The 16,136-nt window shown below is 37.1% G+C and overlaps 1 protein-coding gene across 1 annotated transcript in view; it reads right to left on the bottom strand.

Moving 5' to 3' along the window:
* LOC128696274 (fibroblast growth factor receptor 1) overlaps positions 1–14,996 on the bottom strand; it is a 223,160-nt gene extending 208,164 nt beyond the window's left edge. The window contains exon 1 of the mRNA XM_070084760.1: positions 14,698–14,996. The gene's annotated coding sequence lies outside the window, so the exon portion shown is untranslated. The remainder of the gene's footprint in view (positions 1–14,697) is intronic.
* Positions 14,997–16,136: the final 1,140 nt, after the last annotated feature.

Here is a 16,136-nt window from a genome sequence, read left to right as displayed (position 1 = left end):
TTTACGTGGTTGGTGTGATCATGCTTCCGATGTTTACGTCGTCAGCGTGGCACTGAATCCAGTAGTACGTCACTGGTGTGGCCCTTCCTCCAGTACTCAATCAAGGGTGTACCCTCTTTCTATTTGTGCTTCATTGATGTCCTTGTCTTGAGTGTTTCGCTTACTGTTTTATGTATAAAGTGTATCTTTGTGATGTTTGCGTGTGTTTCTGGCTCACTTGTGTATGTACAGTAATCTAGTTATAGTTGCGGAGGTCGAGTTTCGGCTCCTTAATTCCCTGTAATGCGAGCACTGTCGTGTCTGTCCATAAAACTTTATATGGCGTCAGCTTTTCCCACTTCCTCGTCGAATTGATTCCACTCTCTCACTACGCTGAGGCTTAAGAAGTGTTTCTTAACGTCTTCGTTACTCATTTGCAGACTTACTTGTCATATATTCGTCCTTTTCTCTTATATGCACCTGTGAAAAATTTTCTCCTTCTGCTCTATCAGATTCTATAATCATATTTATAATTATTATTACATTCGTTTGGTTAACAATAAGCAATATTCAACTTTCCTATAGAAACATAATCTTTTGCTCTTATAATATTTACCTGGCTGATCGAGGTTCTAACAAAAGGCTAATGCATAAGTGGTCACTCATGTAAGCATGTTTTATAAATTCATGCGTGGTTGTGATAGCGTGCAAGATAAAAGTTACCACTATTTCTTTGATTAAAGGTGACTCCCTGGGTATAGCCTGATGTAATACTTTAATATTTATGCACGATTGTATGTTCTAATAATATAATTGGACTTTAAGCCTTGCTTGATCATTTTTGGTCTTAAAGACATTGTATAACAATATTAGATTTTTGAGACCATATTTAGAGGTACGTGATATTAACGACTGATTAGAAGTATTGAATCGTAGTGAGTGCACTTATAGGTATTTGATTGTAGAGATTGTGTTTAGATGTTTTTTGTTTAAAGGAGCTCTTTATTTTACCTTAGAGACAATGATTTTAGGTATATAATATTAAAGACGGTGCTTCGAGGTGAAAGAGCGTAAACACACGATATTTTGAGGTATGTGATCTTAGAGACGAAACAAAGTGAGAACTTCTTACCGCCGCCACCTCAGGCATTATCAACATTTTTAAAATCTGTGATTACATCTTTGCCCTCTAATTCCCCATTTAAAAGTTTAATTAAATGTAGCAATTTAAAAAGTGATTGAATAATTACTTGTACTACAATAAGAACGGCTTTGCTTCAAGACTGCATCATTTTTTTTCACAGTAGGAAATACTGGCATTGCCGATGTTAAAGCAAAAATTTGAGTTGATAAACACTGTTTAAACGAGGTGTGCGACCCACCTGAGTTGTCAATCTTAATTCACAATATCTTTTAATAAGTTCCGGGGAGATAAATTGGATTCACATTGTGCCCAGTGAGGCAATTATTCTTGAAAAGGCTTGCGGGGAAATATATGTCAAGAGAACTGCCAAGTTTGTTTAACAAATGTAAAAGCGTAATTTACAGTTTACATTATATTTCTGTCCCTCACTGAAAAGCTCGTTAATGATTTTGCGTTAGTCAATTTAAATTGGATTAGTTGGAGAGCAAAAAACAATTTCCACACATGCAAATGTGGTGCTTTTTAAGCCGATCTCTACGACTTGGATTATTCAGCTAGCATTGTTTTGTCAAAGCAAGTCGAGCGTAAATTTATTAATGCAATAACTCAGATAATATCAATCCAACTATCACAAGTCTATTCCATCGGTATTAAATGATACTAAATTAATTTAGGTGCTCTTTGGATTAGTGGGATAATGTTAAGTTATTTGTTTAGGAAGGTTTCATTAGGTTGATAAGTTAGTTTTGGTATATATATATATATTATATATATATATATATATATATATATATATATATATATATATATATATATATATATATATATATATATATATATATATATATATATATATATATATATATATATATATATATATATATATATATATATATATATATATATATATATATATATATATATATATATATATATATATATATATATATATATATATATATATATATATATATATATATATATATATATATATATATACCAAAACTAACTTGCCACCCTAATGAAACCTTCCTAAACAAATAACTGAATATTATCCAACTAATCCAGCCTTCAGGCAGGTGGTGTTAAGTGTGAATATTTCGCCTGTTCTGCGAATTCTAAACATTGTAAAAATATCTCGTCGGTCGATGCATGCAGGGGATTATTTTATTGTTGGTGTTTTAACAGTTAAAGCGCACTCAGGTGATTTAGATATTTCTATAACACACCGGCCGTCTCCCACCGAGGCAGGGCGACCCCCAAAAATAGAAGATACACATTCACGTCATTCTCGTTCACTTTCTTCCGAGAAGCCTGCTAACATCTCAGCTCAGATGACTCTCCAAACTGACACATTCCTACTCTATTATTATTATTATTATTATTATTATTATTATTATTATTATTATTATTATTATTATTATTATTATTATTATTATTATTATTATTATTATTATCTCAATCATAGAGAAGCGTCCCGAATGCAAAAGTCCCACAGTGCCTGGGAAATGGGAGGTAGTGGATTTGAAGAGGTAAAGGGAAGCTCGAATTCCATGGATCACGAACCCTTCAGCATGAAGGCCCACCCTTCCTCCCGTCCTCGGAGGAAAGCATATTGAATAGCAAGGGGCCTCTTCTTCAGGTATCTTTGGTACAGTGCCTTTATTACGCAAGTGAAAGACCGCGCAGGTGGCTCACCTAGACATATTACACAGGCGACTAAACAACTGTAACTCATTACAATGGTTTTCCACATCCTCACTGCCTGTAACACGAAATAGTACACAAGGAATGATACAGATGTAAGGACAGATGCCTCATTAAGTGCACAAGCATTCATTTTCATGATATAACATAGCCACTCACACAGGCTTGGGACCCCACATAACGTGTGTTACTTTTTTAACGAGCGAGCATTTGTAACGCTGATTGAATTACGCGCGCTGGTGTTTCAGCGGAGCCTTGTCTTGTGGAGTTGTGTGATAGCTTATTATCTGCCGGTATTCATTACCAGGGAGAGGCTCCACATAGCAGGGAGAGGTTACATAACATGAAGAGTCTTCACTTAGTATAGAGAGGCTATACTTAGCATGAAGAGGCTGTACTTAGCAGAGAGAGGCTCCACTTACAAGAAAGATGTTCCACTTACCCAACAGAATCCATATAGTACTAGGGAGAAGCTTCACTCACCAGGGAGTCTTCTTATCTGAGAAAGGCTCTAATTACAGTAGAGAGGATCTTCTTACAAGGAAGACTCTCCTACTTAGCATTAAACGCTCCATTAACTTTTTAGGAGGAGGTTCTACCAGCCTTTTCTTACCTCCTACCCTCACCCACCTCACCACACCGATCATAAAGTGCTTATTCGTTATTCTATTATCTCTCTTTCTTAATTATTTACGGAATGTGTTAGTTCCTTAAGTCTGGTTATTCATCACAAATACCAAGATTACTGAATGTGCTAATACTTTCTAAAATGGTAAAATTGTTTCGCATATATTCAGTAGTTGAAGGTGGATACAAAGGCGCACTGCCCACAGTAATGAAGGAAAGGCAAATGTACAGATCAATCTATTGTTGTAACATGATGAAGCTCTGCATAGAGCGAAGCGTTTTAACAATAATTACTTGCCCCGCACCTTTGTTTTTTTTTTCCTTCATAACCGCTTAGGGTGTCGAGCTACCAGCAACACTCATAATCTGCACTTGAAGTCTACGTGATATATCTACATCTAAAATACAGCTGAGGTATCCTTTCTTTCTTTTTCCTTTGTCTTTTTTTTAAATAATTTCATAATTTTCTTTTATATTAATAGTTTAGGACTCTATATAACTCTACTATCGTTTTCAACTCTGCCATCAATTTATTTATTTTGTTATAGTCTTTTCTCCTGTTTTAGTGTTTTCTTTTTTTTCACATTCGGTGTGTGTCTGTGTTTGTGTGCGTGTTTGTGTCTGTGTGTTTGTATATGCGCCCATTTCCGGGCACATGCACGTGTGTCCGGCGGCTGCAGCTGGCTGCCGCGCCCCTCGTAAACCAAAACACCACGCCCCAACACGTACTCCAGCCTTGTGCAATTATCTCTCCAAGGCCACACTATATGTATACATACATACATACACATGCTCATATACTGTTTTGAGGAAGAAGCATCCTAAAAGGAACTAAACAAGCCTTATGATTTTTTTTACAGTCACTAAAATTTTCTACAAGTTAGTACATTAATTATATGCAGTTACTCGACCTAAGGTGGAAAAGTCATTTTTGCTTCACTGTGCGGAGAAGCGTTGAAAGAACTGAAAACTGGACGCCTTTGGGGAGGCTTTTGTAAACAAAGTATTGTAATATTTGGAAACCGACCGATGTTGATCATTAGGAACTGGTAATTCTGATCTGTCTTAATCCAAGAATTTGAAAGTGATGCTATTCCAAACACTAGCTATAGTGGAGTAACACTTGCTCGTCTCTTAAAGGATGAGGAGCTGCTCTGTGGAATAGTTATGAACTAAGAACTCTGAATACCAGACAAATTTTCTAAAATGTTATAACTTAAAATTTAATACCTCATTGTTAACAACAAGTTTAGAGAAGCCTCGTTCCACAGGGAAAACAAAAGTAGTCCACTTATCGGTAAAACAGAATTGACTGTGGAAAGCGTGAGAAGATTCTGCCACCGGCATCACAGTTTATTTAAGAACATGCAACTTATAGCTGTAGCTCTGCACTGGGTGTAATTTAGCAACATCAAAGTGTTACCAGAAAGGTTGTGCTCCACCCAATATTGAGCATACCACAAAGTTCAGTAGGAGAATTACATGACAGCCACACGATGAAGAACCAAAAAGACTCCTGTGGGGGCCATAGCCACACGACAGCACTGAAGATCTTTGCCTGGTGCAAAAATATAAATAAGTGTAAATACTTAACTGGTCTTTATTAGAGACTGCGACTCCATAATCAATAAACACCAGACACTGAATCTAAACGAACACAGGAAACACCGAGACTATCCATGTGTAGGCCTAACTGAATGTTTCCCGAGCACCGAGCAAGGAGGAAAGGTGTCTTGATATTGTTGAAACAGCTTTGATCCAAGGAATTGGTGCTACTCTCCACTTGAATCAAACCTGATTATCTCCCATTCCCAAGGTGCTCTAATACCTCTCCAGGTTTAACATTCCTTATGAACGAAATAATTATACTACTACTAATAATAATAATAATAATAATAATCGCGAACCTGCTTGAGAAACAGGGAGTCGTTGTGTAATGCTCCATGAATCCTTCCTTGGAAAACAGCACAACTTTACTTCCTGTTTTATCTCGTGACCTTTTATTCTTTGCTAACTTCGTCTGTGCATATTGCCAGAGGAAGCGTGAGGTGGGGATGTGGTGAAGCCACAAGATATTTTTTTAATATTTTACGAGTGCGGACGCTGTTGTTCAGTTTATACATATTTTCTTCCTGTTGGTGGTAGCGCTTTTGCTATTGGTGTTGGTGTTACTGTTGGTGATGGAACTTCCTCATTGTTTTCCTTCACAAACGCACACATAAACACCCATGAATTATTTTCTTTGACTGAGGCACCACTATGGCCTCGAAATGTTAAGTATAGTGCTACATGGTGATTTACATAAACACATACTTGACGCTATTCATCAACACTGCGAAGCAGTGAATCCCACCAACTAAACGCAAGCACCTTCAGTGTTTTTCAGTCTATCCAAGACCAGCGAATTAGAAACAGTGGAAATGTTTGCAATCTCTGTGCACTGTACGATTTTATTGATTTATGTGGTTATCACATATATAATTTTATTTTGTTTCAAGTTCCGTTGTAAACAACCAATCTTAATTTTAAACCGTTTTCTTATGCAATTTCCCAAGTCAATTTCTAGAGATTCTTGGCAACTTCAAGTATTTTTTCTTTATTTTAGGTTGAGTTATGTTTCATAAATCACTAAAACGTATGATCAAAATAAAAAAAATAGTTATTCGAGAAAAGTGGGAGCGACACATCTGGAATTGCAGTGGCTGGGCAAGTTCAGATGAAGGTCGTATTTGTACACATATCACAATGTTTTAAGGAAGAGTTTCATGTGAAGACAGGCTCATTCATCCTATGCAGTACGAACATAAAGTACTGAATCATTTTCGTAATTTAATCGTAGATTTAATGTTCATATTGATTTGTTTTATTCTTTTCAATCGATAATAAATTTTCTTCAGAATTGTTAGTTCAAACCATTTAAATTGATTTTGTAATCTGAGCAAAAGTGCCTCGTCTCACGTTATGACATATTACCTTTAAGAAAATAAGTTCCTACCTTGTTGTAATTTTATTGATTTTTAATAATAACGAATTGCATTAATATATTCAAATTTATTTCAATTTATTTTAACTTTTGTTAATTTTGTCAATTATATTTTAAAACAATATTTTGTTACCTTTAAGATTTATTTCTAGCCACACCACTCTACCAAAACTGCCTCCACTACCATCATCAACACTCAGCCTTTCTATTAGCGTATTCTTTCCCTATCCTTCTTCAACTTATTCCAGATTTTCACCCCATCTTTCTTTTCCTTCTCCCCATCCACCTCTTCATTATCCCCTCCATCCTCTTCCTTTTCAATCTCTTTCTCCTTCTATTCCTACTTCGTCTTCTCAACCTTCTTCTTCCTTCCATTTCCCTCATCGACAAGCTACGATACACAACCGAATGACTGCAAAGGTCATTTGAAACATTTTCCTGTATGATACACAAGCGGAGAAATATTCCAAGCCCATATAAAATACACACCACTAGGTGGATAGCAGACCTTAAATTTTGGTTTCAATACTCTCTCTCTCTCTCTCTCTCTCTCTCTCTCTCTCTCTCTCTCTCTCTCTCTCTCTCGCTCTCTCTCTCTCTCTCTCTCTCTCTCTCTCTCTCTCTCTCTCTCTCTCTCTCTCTCTCTCTCTCTCTTTCTTTACTCCACTTTTATTTCATCAGGAACCTTGTGTGTCTTCCGACACAAACGCTTGTGTTCCCACTGAGGCGAAATCTTTCTCATACAAAATCAGAATATTTTTCTAGTTTATGCATGTCAAAAGGAGTTCCCAAATACATTTTTTTTAATCTAAAGAATGTACAAAAGTGTGCAAGCACGTGTGCGAGCACGTGTGTGTGTGTGTGTGTGTGTGTGTGTGTGTGTGTGTGTGTGTGTGTGTGTGTGTGTGTGTGTGTGTGTGTGTGTGTGTGTGTGTGTGTGTGTGTGTGTGTGTGTGTGTGTGTGTGTGTGTGCGTGTGTTAATACGTGTTTATTTATGCATGTGAGCATGTCTATGCGTGCATTTGTATGTTCCAATAAATGTATTTGCAGCAGCACGAAACTGTCATGTCGCCATCATAAAATACAAATAATAGCTGATGTCCCCTCAAAAAAAAAAAAAATAAAAAAAATTAAATTTCTTCAGCACGCAACCGCGGCCTCGGTGGCACAAATTTGCTGGCAGCACCTCCCAATATAACGCGTCGCAAAAAATGAAAAGATGACAAAAGAAGAATGTAAAGAATTAGCGAACGTGACAATGTAGCCAAAGATTTGACCAACCAGACTCGCCCCTTTCTCTTTTTCATTTTTTTTTCTTCCCTGGGAAGTTGGGCTGAAATTTGATTCTGAGTTTAAGAGTTAAGCTAAATTTATATTGCCTAAGTGGAAATAAAAATATATATTATTAAAAGAAGGAGGAAGGAGTGGAAGCAGGAATGTTAAAAAGAATTAGAAAATATTTTATAGAATGATTGACTGCAGAGCAAAACAGAGAAGAGCGGGCAGTAAATTACATCAAATTTTATATATTTACAAAAAATATCAACATCTTTTATTTAATAAAGAGCTTTAGATTAGAAATATCCGGCTGAAACAGCTGAAACATATTTTTTTTACAACATCGAAAGTTTCCCAACAAGATAGGAAATTTAGCAATTTTTAATTTTATTTTTTAGCACATTGTTTAAGTAATTTACTACAAACATTGACTTCAATCCTTTATTTAATCTTATTAAAGGTAGAAATAGAGGATTTTCCAGAGAACTAATCTTCTACATCGGGAAAATCTAAGTTTAATTATTCTGTTTTTAGGTATAGTTAACTACTAATAAAGAAATGATGTGAACGAGGAACTTACGCCAGCAGCACGTGACATGTTTCATCTCTCAGCCGAAATACATTCATATTTTTTCCTTATTCCATATTTTACGGGTTAAAGCTCTCTTGGTACTTGTGTAGGTGAATTACGGCCTTAAGGACTCTCCTCCAGTTGAGACTTCATAATCTCAAAAGGAGAAGTTCTGATTATTTTCATTAGCAGCAAATCTAAGGTGAAGTCTCCGACGCTAATGGCTTTCAAACCTAAATAATATTAAGAAGAAGAAGAAGACGACGATGAAGAAAAAGTTAGAGGGAGAGTTAAAGGAAATAGAAGAGAAAGTAGTTGTAAGTAAAGGAAGGAAAAAAATTATAAAAATGAGAAGGAAGAAGAGTATGGAGAAAGTAAATAAACAGATAAAACAACGTTAGGATGTATTATAGCAACGTTTTTCTCAAATTGAGTTTTATTAAGTTATAATATTTTGAAACTTTCTTCGATGTAAATGTAATAATAGTTTCCGCTGTTCATTCACTCGTCATCGGGCAGCTGTCTGCACCAGGGAGATACAGCAACCCAGAGTAGGGAACCACATTTAGTAGTTATATTGCTGCCCAGATATCACAATTCAGTTCACTGATATCAAGCAATACCGACGTGTTGATGAATAAGGTACATTGAAAACACGTAAATATCGTTACTGTCGAAACATTTCACCAGCATAACAGGCTTCTTCAGTCGACTGCAGGCGAATGCACAAGAATGAAGTATCCTGTTGTGCAAGCGAAACTTTTCGGCATTGAAGATACACAAGTGCTGCGAATGTCTTATTCATCAGCTTGTCGGTACTGTATATCATCAATAATATGATGTTTGTTTGACACAGCATCATTATAGTATCTTGGAAGAGGAAAGTTTTTTGCTAGTCCTTTCCTAAACATCTGTTTTTAGTGATATACTTCTTTTCGTAGGTCACGTTCACCTGTCACGTCATCTTCGTGATTAACCGCATGTCTGTACGGGTGATCACGTCAGAACTACTTCCGGAATTCACATTTACACCCGAAGCGGGAATATGCAGCAACAAACCTTCTCCGCTACCGACTGTGTATTTGTTAACAGCAGAATGTAGTTTGGTTTTACACGGAAAGTTTTCTGCTCTCCTTTCGTAGTCAATGGCGAAGTGTCTCGGGTAGTGAAGTTCCATGAAGACCAAGTACATATAGTCGCTTTCTTTCCTGAGGAACGTGGTAGGGAAAGAAATCCAATAGGCGCTTAAGAAAAACCCAAGGATTGCCTTCCTCCTCGGTTTGTTTTATTATAGTGATAAGACAGGAAGTCGTTTTTATTGGTGGGCGTTCCGTAAACCCTGAAATCAAGTTATCATCAATTTCAGAGATCATGACATCCAGGAAAGTAGTGTGTACATCGTTTTCAGCCTCCATTGTAAACTTAGGAGAACATTCCACCGAGTTTATGTTGTTAAGTAGGTTAATGTGATATAGTCGAGATACGTCAACGAAATCGACGTATCTCGACCATATCACATTTCTCGGATTATAAACTTTTAATCTCTCCTCGGAGTAACCTTACATGAACCTTATCCTGTGGGCTTTTATACTGCTGATTCTTTGTGTTCCTTATATTTGATATAGCTCTCAGCAGTTGAAACGTTTTAATACATAATACGTTCTTTACCATTAGTGTGTTTCTGCTACTGTTTGTCGGCTTAGCAAGTATTCCACATAACGTAAGAAAGTGAATGATACCCAGAGTCTGTGACATATGGAGTGGGGCAACAGCAGTAGCCTTTCACTATCAACTTTCAACATACAAATAATGCCAGGAGTTTATCAGTCATCTTTGTTGCTAGTCAGCAATACGTAGCTTTTCCCTCAGGTAGCAAGGAAAACTTTCAGCTTGACCTACGACCTTTACCCTTGGTCTTTGTTCTTTAGAGATAAATATATTCATGAATAATTCGTGTTTCCAGCTACTACATTCTATTTCATGAATCCTTGACACTTCATTTGCTGTCACTCACACATTTAAGCAATTTTGTTTTACCGTACGCTATAGAACCCAATGTCTCAGCTTAGTTTCTATTTCCTCTGTCTATCTTCCTTCGTCATTTTCATCTACAGTTGAAGTCTTCACTTTTAATTAAAATTTAAATGTTCTTGTATATTGGGAATTTAAACGTTTTCAAGAATGTATTTAAATTTACACCTACATGGTCACGCACAAATTATCTGATAAACGCACACACACATACACACCTATACCTTAGCAAACAGCAAGCGAGCAGTAACTATCACTTTGTATCCTATTTAAAGATCGAGAGACTGATAGGACCCAAATGCAGTGCAAATTGAGAGGTACTGAATCAGCAATGTGAATCCTTGGAAGAGAAGATAAAGTCGGGGAGGACGTTGCCATCTTGTTTGCAGCAACGAATCCTGGTAATACAGGATAAGCACTTTTTAAAAAAATAGGCATTACTGTGTATATGAAATATTAACAAAATTCATGAAACCGTAACAAAACTCTTAAGGTGAATAAAAAGAAGTTTGGATCAGGCAAGTATGATAATTTAAAGATAAACCATTGGGAGTCCTAGAAACATTGTGCAGTTATCTTGCAGCATAAAATAAACCAATTAGGGCTGATCATTAAGAAAAACAAGACAGTTAACAAATATAATACAGGATGACGCTGGCCTAAAACGAACAACTGCGATGCTACAAATAACGAGGTGCTAATTACAGTTACTGCCGGAGCTAGAAAGGAAGGTACATCGTCCTCCTTTGGTAAGACATTTATGAACTACTTGACCTTTAAAGGTAAACCGGTAAGAAAATTCTATTCTCTAGAAAATTGTTTAACTAAATTAAAAATTAACGCAGCCTCACTCAAATTTAGGACTATTAGTATGCAAGGTCGGTAGGATAGCCACTCTGCCAACCGTACTCACAAGTTTATACAAAATGTATAATCATATTTGGCAAGAACCTCACTTAATCTATGATGCAACTGCAGTTTGAGCTGCAAACCTCAGCGGTCTTAAATACTGATTCATTTTAAACAAAAATCAAAGAATCTAATTCCGAGTTGTGACGAGAGACTGCAGGATGGTTCGCCGCTAGCATGAATAATTTCTCACCTCTTTTTAGCTCCTTCTCTGCCTCTCTCTAAAGCTCCTCCTCTTCCTCTTTCTGCTTCTCCTCTTCTTCCTCCTCCTCCATTTCCCCTCTTCCTTATTTTACTCCTCTTCCTTCTCTGGTATTCCTCTCGTCCTCACCTTTGCCTTTTTTTCCCCAGCTGATTCATTGCTTCTTTCCCCTGCTCCTCGAAACTTTCCCTTGCTCATCGAAACTTTCCCCTGCTCTAATGCTCATCGAAACTTCCTCAGCAAATCGAAGCTTTCCTCTGCGATTCGGAGCATTCGCCAGAGTCTCTTAACTTTCACCTGCTCCTTGTGATGTTTCCCACTGCGCATCAGAACTTACCCCTACATTTGGAAACTTTCTCTGCGCTTCGAAACATTCCCCTGTCTACTGTGAGTTTCGCCTGCGCCTACTTATTTTACACTGCGCCTTGTTCCTTGTTCCTGAAAGCTTGAGATCCATAGTCTTTGCTTAAAAATAAATCAAGCAAGAGCTGTCAGTGACAAGGGATGGACAACCACAAGAATTATTTTTTTGTTGTTAGTGAAAAAATGACCTCCATGATCAGCGGAAGATAAACGGCGTTAATAATTTAATCGGCAGAGATGCGTTAATAACTAATGAATGAGAGAGAGAGAGAGAGAGGGAGAGAGAGGTGGGTAGAGAGGTAGACAGGTAAGCAGGTAAGAAGGTTGGTAGGTGGGTTGGTGTTTAGGTGCGTAGGTTTGTTGCGCTGATGGCGAAGTAGTTAAGGTGATTAATCAGTCGAGGTTGACTTGATTACCACAGGAAGGCGACATTGGTAATCAGCCAAGTAAGAGTGACATTAATTGCAACAGAGGGATGAAGTCAACCATCAGACAATGACAGATTTAAACGAGAATAGAAGGATGATGATGATGATGACGGAGCGGTGATGAGGAGGACGATTATATCTGGACAGTGATGTAGGTAAAGAACTCAAAATCTAGTTGTCAGTACTCTAATACATATTTGGTGAAATGAATATTATTGACTACATCATGAGCATAATTCTGTCCACTTGCTACTGTCTCTCCTCTTCCTCGCCCTCATCCTCCTGCTACTGCTACTCTTCCTCTTTGTCCTTTTCCTCTTCTTTCCCTTCTTTCTCTCCTTCTCCTCCTCCGCCTACCAACTTTAATCACTGTTTCGATAATGATTTGGCTTACAGCAAAATTTCCTAATTAAAAATTACAAACACACTTCTTTTATTCTATTTTAGATAATACAAAATGCTGTGTAGTCTTTTTGTGTTTGATCTGACTTGCTGAAAATATCAGGGCGCAATTCCAATATAATGACAAAAGTGTCAGTGACCAATTCACCCTCCAAATAAGACGACCTAAGCAACATTTTTTTTTATTACCTGTTGGGTTAACGTAAAAAAAGGTTTATCTACAATAAATTAATTTATAATAATGAAATTCCCTTAACTGAAGGATTATGAAGACTAAAATTGGAGGATGGACTTCATTCACTTCGTCAGTATGTGAATAATTTAGCAACCACAGCAAACAGAACGTCCTTTACGATATCCATCACCTGACTTCCGATGACGATACGAGTTGCATGTGTTGATCACTACTCTGGCTTCACCTTATTATTGGTAATATCCGCCAAATCATTCAACATATCACTTGAAAATAACGATCAACTTGATAAATCCACGTCAGCATCTTATCCGATATCTTGGCCATCAAGTCGATGTCAATCAATATAATAACTGTATATCATTGCACCGAAAACAGCTCCAAAAATCAACATTAACATACAACAACCGGTACAACAACGACACACTACAGCAAACCGAACTCTTCAACCCTCATAAATTTTCATGTTGACCTATATACCGTTGACAGGATTATTTTTCTGGTTAAGATTCTCAGTCATTCTGTGTAACTTGCCTTTGTGCGCTGCAGCCGGAAAAGAACTTGGTTTCACCTCGATGATATCAAACTTACAAATATTTAGAGATAATTTGTGATTTTTTTTTCCAAAACTTAGTGATATACATTAGATACGTTTTTATTTACCTTGAACAATGGGAATAACAATGAGATTATTTTCCTTATAATTAGCAATACAAAAATCAAGAATGATTTAGTTTATTCTAAAATATAAATAACACAAGAATTAATTTGTTTATTGTAAACAATGTGAAGGACACAATACTGTTAGATTTAATAAATGAAGCTTTTATTACTGTTATATTTTGCTTTTACAAAATTTTTGTCTGTTTTTGCAATTTTTATTAATTTTTCTTTAATATATTCGTAAAATTTCTCTCATAAATTCAGGGTGCCAATTATTTTTTATATATCCAAGAGGCAAGTTTAAATTTCAGTGTGTGTGACCTTTATAAAATCCAGCCTTCCTTCCCTTGCCACGCCTCGCCTTTCCTCACCTCATTCATGTCTATCTCACCCCACCTCTCCTCATCTCAATTCACTCTACATCAGATCACAACACCTCACCTCACCTGATCCCATCTCACCTCACTTCTCACACTGTCCCACCAAATCCTCTTTTCTCAGATCTTGCTGTTCACACCCTTTCTTATTTCTTTCGCCTTGTACATCCTTTCACAATCCAATCACTTATGAATTTCTTTTCAGTCCCCATTTCATTAAATAACCCAGTAAATCATTACTTTAAAACTCTGTAACCCCTTATCCCTTCCCATACTCCATTTATCCTGTTTTTCTCTTCACATCCAAGAAGCTTCAACGATACTAAAATATGAAAATGTTTTGCGAAGATCTCAGACTTCCTTTTTTCAGTTCCTCCGTGTAGTAATAAAAATAAATACTTATATTAATCCACTATTCATGCACCACTTTAGGAGCCTCGAACTATCATGCACCATCACTCATGCCACATCGAACACTGACTTTCGCAGCATTTCAGCATTTCTTTAAATAATAAAGTCCTATTTATCAATGGAACAGACATATATAGACACTGTGGGATTCACGGTCGAGCCCTGACGCTCCTGATATCGAGTTCACTTATTATAGTGTCTTCCTTCTGTGTTAGATTTTTTCTTTCAAATTACGCTCTTGAAGCTTCGAAATGCCTGATTCATGCATCACCATTCATGTTGCCTCGAACTATGTGGGACTACTAAAATGTGTAGGATACAAAAAAGGGAGGACAGAATGAAGTTAAAAAAATACTTAATATCATACCAGTTCAAACATACTTTTTTCTCACATTTTTAAAGACAAACTTATTAGAAATATTGCTTACCTCTGTTAATGGCGGACACAGTCACCTGGATTGCATCAATCTGCTGCGAGTTTTCATTCTTCGTGCTGTAGGCCTTTTGCATTCAACAATTGTTCAGTTTTAGTGATTTTCCTTGAAGAAAAGATGGTATTCAGATTTCGGTGGGGATTTTTTTTTATTCTATACGTATCTATACACATACTAGTAATAAATATTCATTAGCTCAGATGATTTTCCTGGTATTCACCAAATTAAGCACTGCTTGTCTTCTGACTTTCTGCGGATAAATAAATGTTCGCACCTTGTCACCATCCACAGCTTTGAACTGAAGGGTTAAATATGGTTTATTTTAAGTAATGCTTTGCTTGCACTACAGTCCCTTGCAAAAAAAATATGTACAATAACGTGTATATATATACTTTTAACAATTTAAAGATTACCCTGAAGATGGAGCTTAGGGCCACTTGAGTAGGAATCCTGAATGTTGATGATCATGCTACTAAATGGTGCAAGTGTTATAACCAGATTTTCGTGAGACATTACTGGTGGCCAAAATCAATTATTAACTCAATTCTTACTCTTGTTTGAGCGACATGTAAATTAGCTCTTAGTCTCTTGCGTTAATGTGCAGACTGAAAATTTTGAAACGTGAAGGAGTACTCGAGGATCGAACGCTGGGGAACTTTAAATATGAATCCCAAATTAACACAGTCACACCACAGAAAGGTTGTTTTTTTAAACCGGTAAATTAAGTCCATTACTCACTTCCACCCTCCCTCCCCTTTCCTTCCCGTTTTGTTATCCACTTGTTACATTCACGTCACTGCATCTTTCGAGCACCACTTCAGCACTACCACAGTACCATCACAGCACTACCACAGTACCATCACAGCACCAATCACAGCACTACCACAGTACCATCACAACACTACCACAGTACCATCATAACGCCACAGCACTACCACAGTACCGTCACAGTACCATCACAGCACTGTCACAGTACCATCACAGCACTACCACAATACCATCACAGCACCATCACAACACCATCACAGCACTACCACAGTACCTTCACAGCACCATCACAGCGCTACCACAGTACCATTACAGCACCATCACAGCGCTACCACAGTATCATCACAGTACTATCACAGCACTGCCACAGTATCATCGCAGTACTATCAGAGCACTGCCACAGTATCATCACAGTACTATCACAGCACTACCACAGTACCGTCACAGCACTACCACAGTACCATCACAACACCATCACAGTACCATCACAGCACTACCACAGTACCATCACAGTACTATCACAGCACTGCAACAGCATCATCACAGCATTACAACAGTACTATCACAGTACTACAACAGTACCATCACAGCACTACTACAGCATCATCACAGTACTATCACTGCACTACCACAGCACTACCACAGTATCCTTACAGCACCATCAC

The sequence above is a fragment of the Cherax quadricarinatus genome, chromosome 14, assembly GCF_038502225.1.
Source record: "Cherax quadricarinatus isolate ZL_2023a chromosome 14, ASM3850222v1, whole genome shotgun sequence".
Lineage (NCBI taxonomy): Eukaryota > Metazoa > Arthropoda > Malacostraca > Decapoda > Parastacidae > Cherax > Cherax quadricarinatus.
Note: the sequence above shows the minus strand (reverse complement) of the source record. Positions and strands in the feature narration are given on the sequence as shown.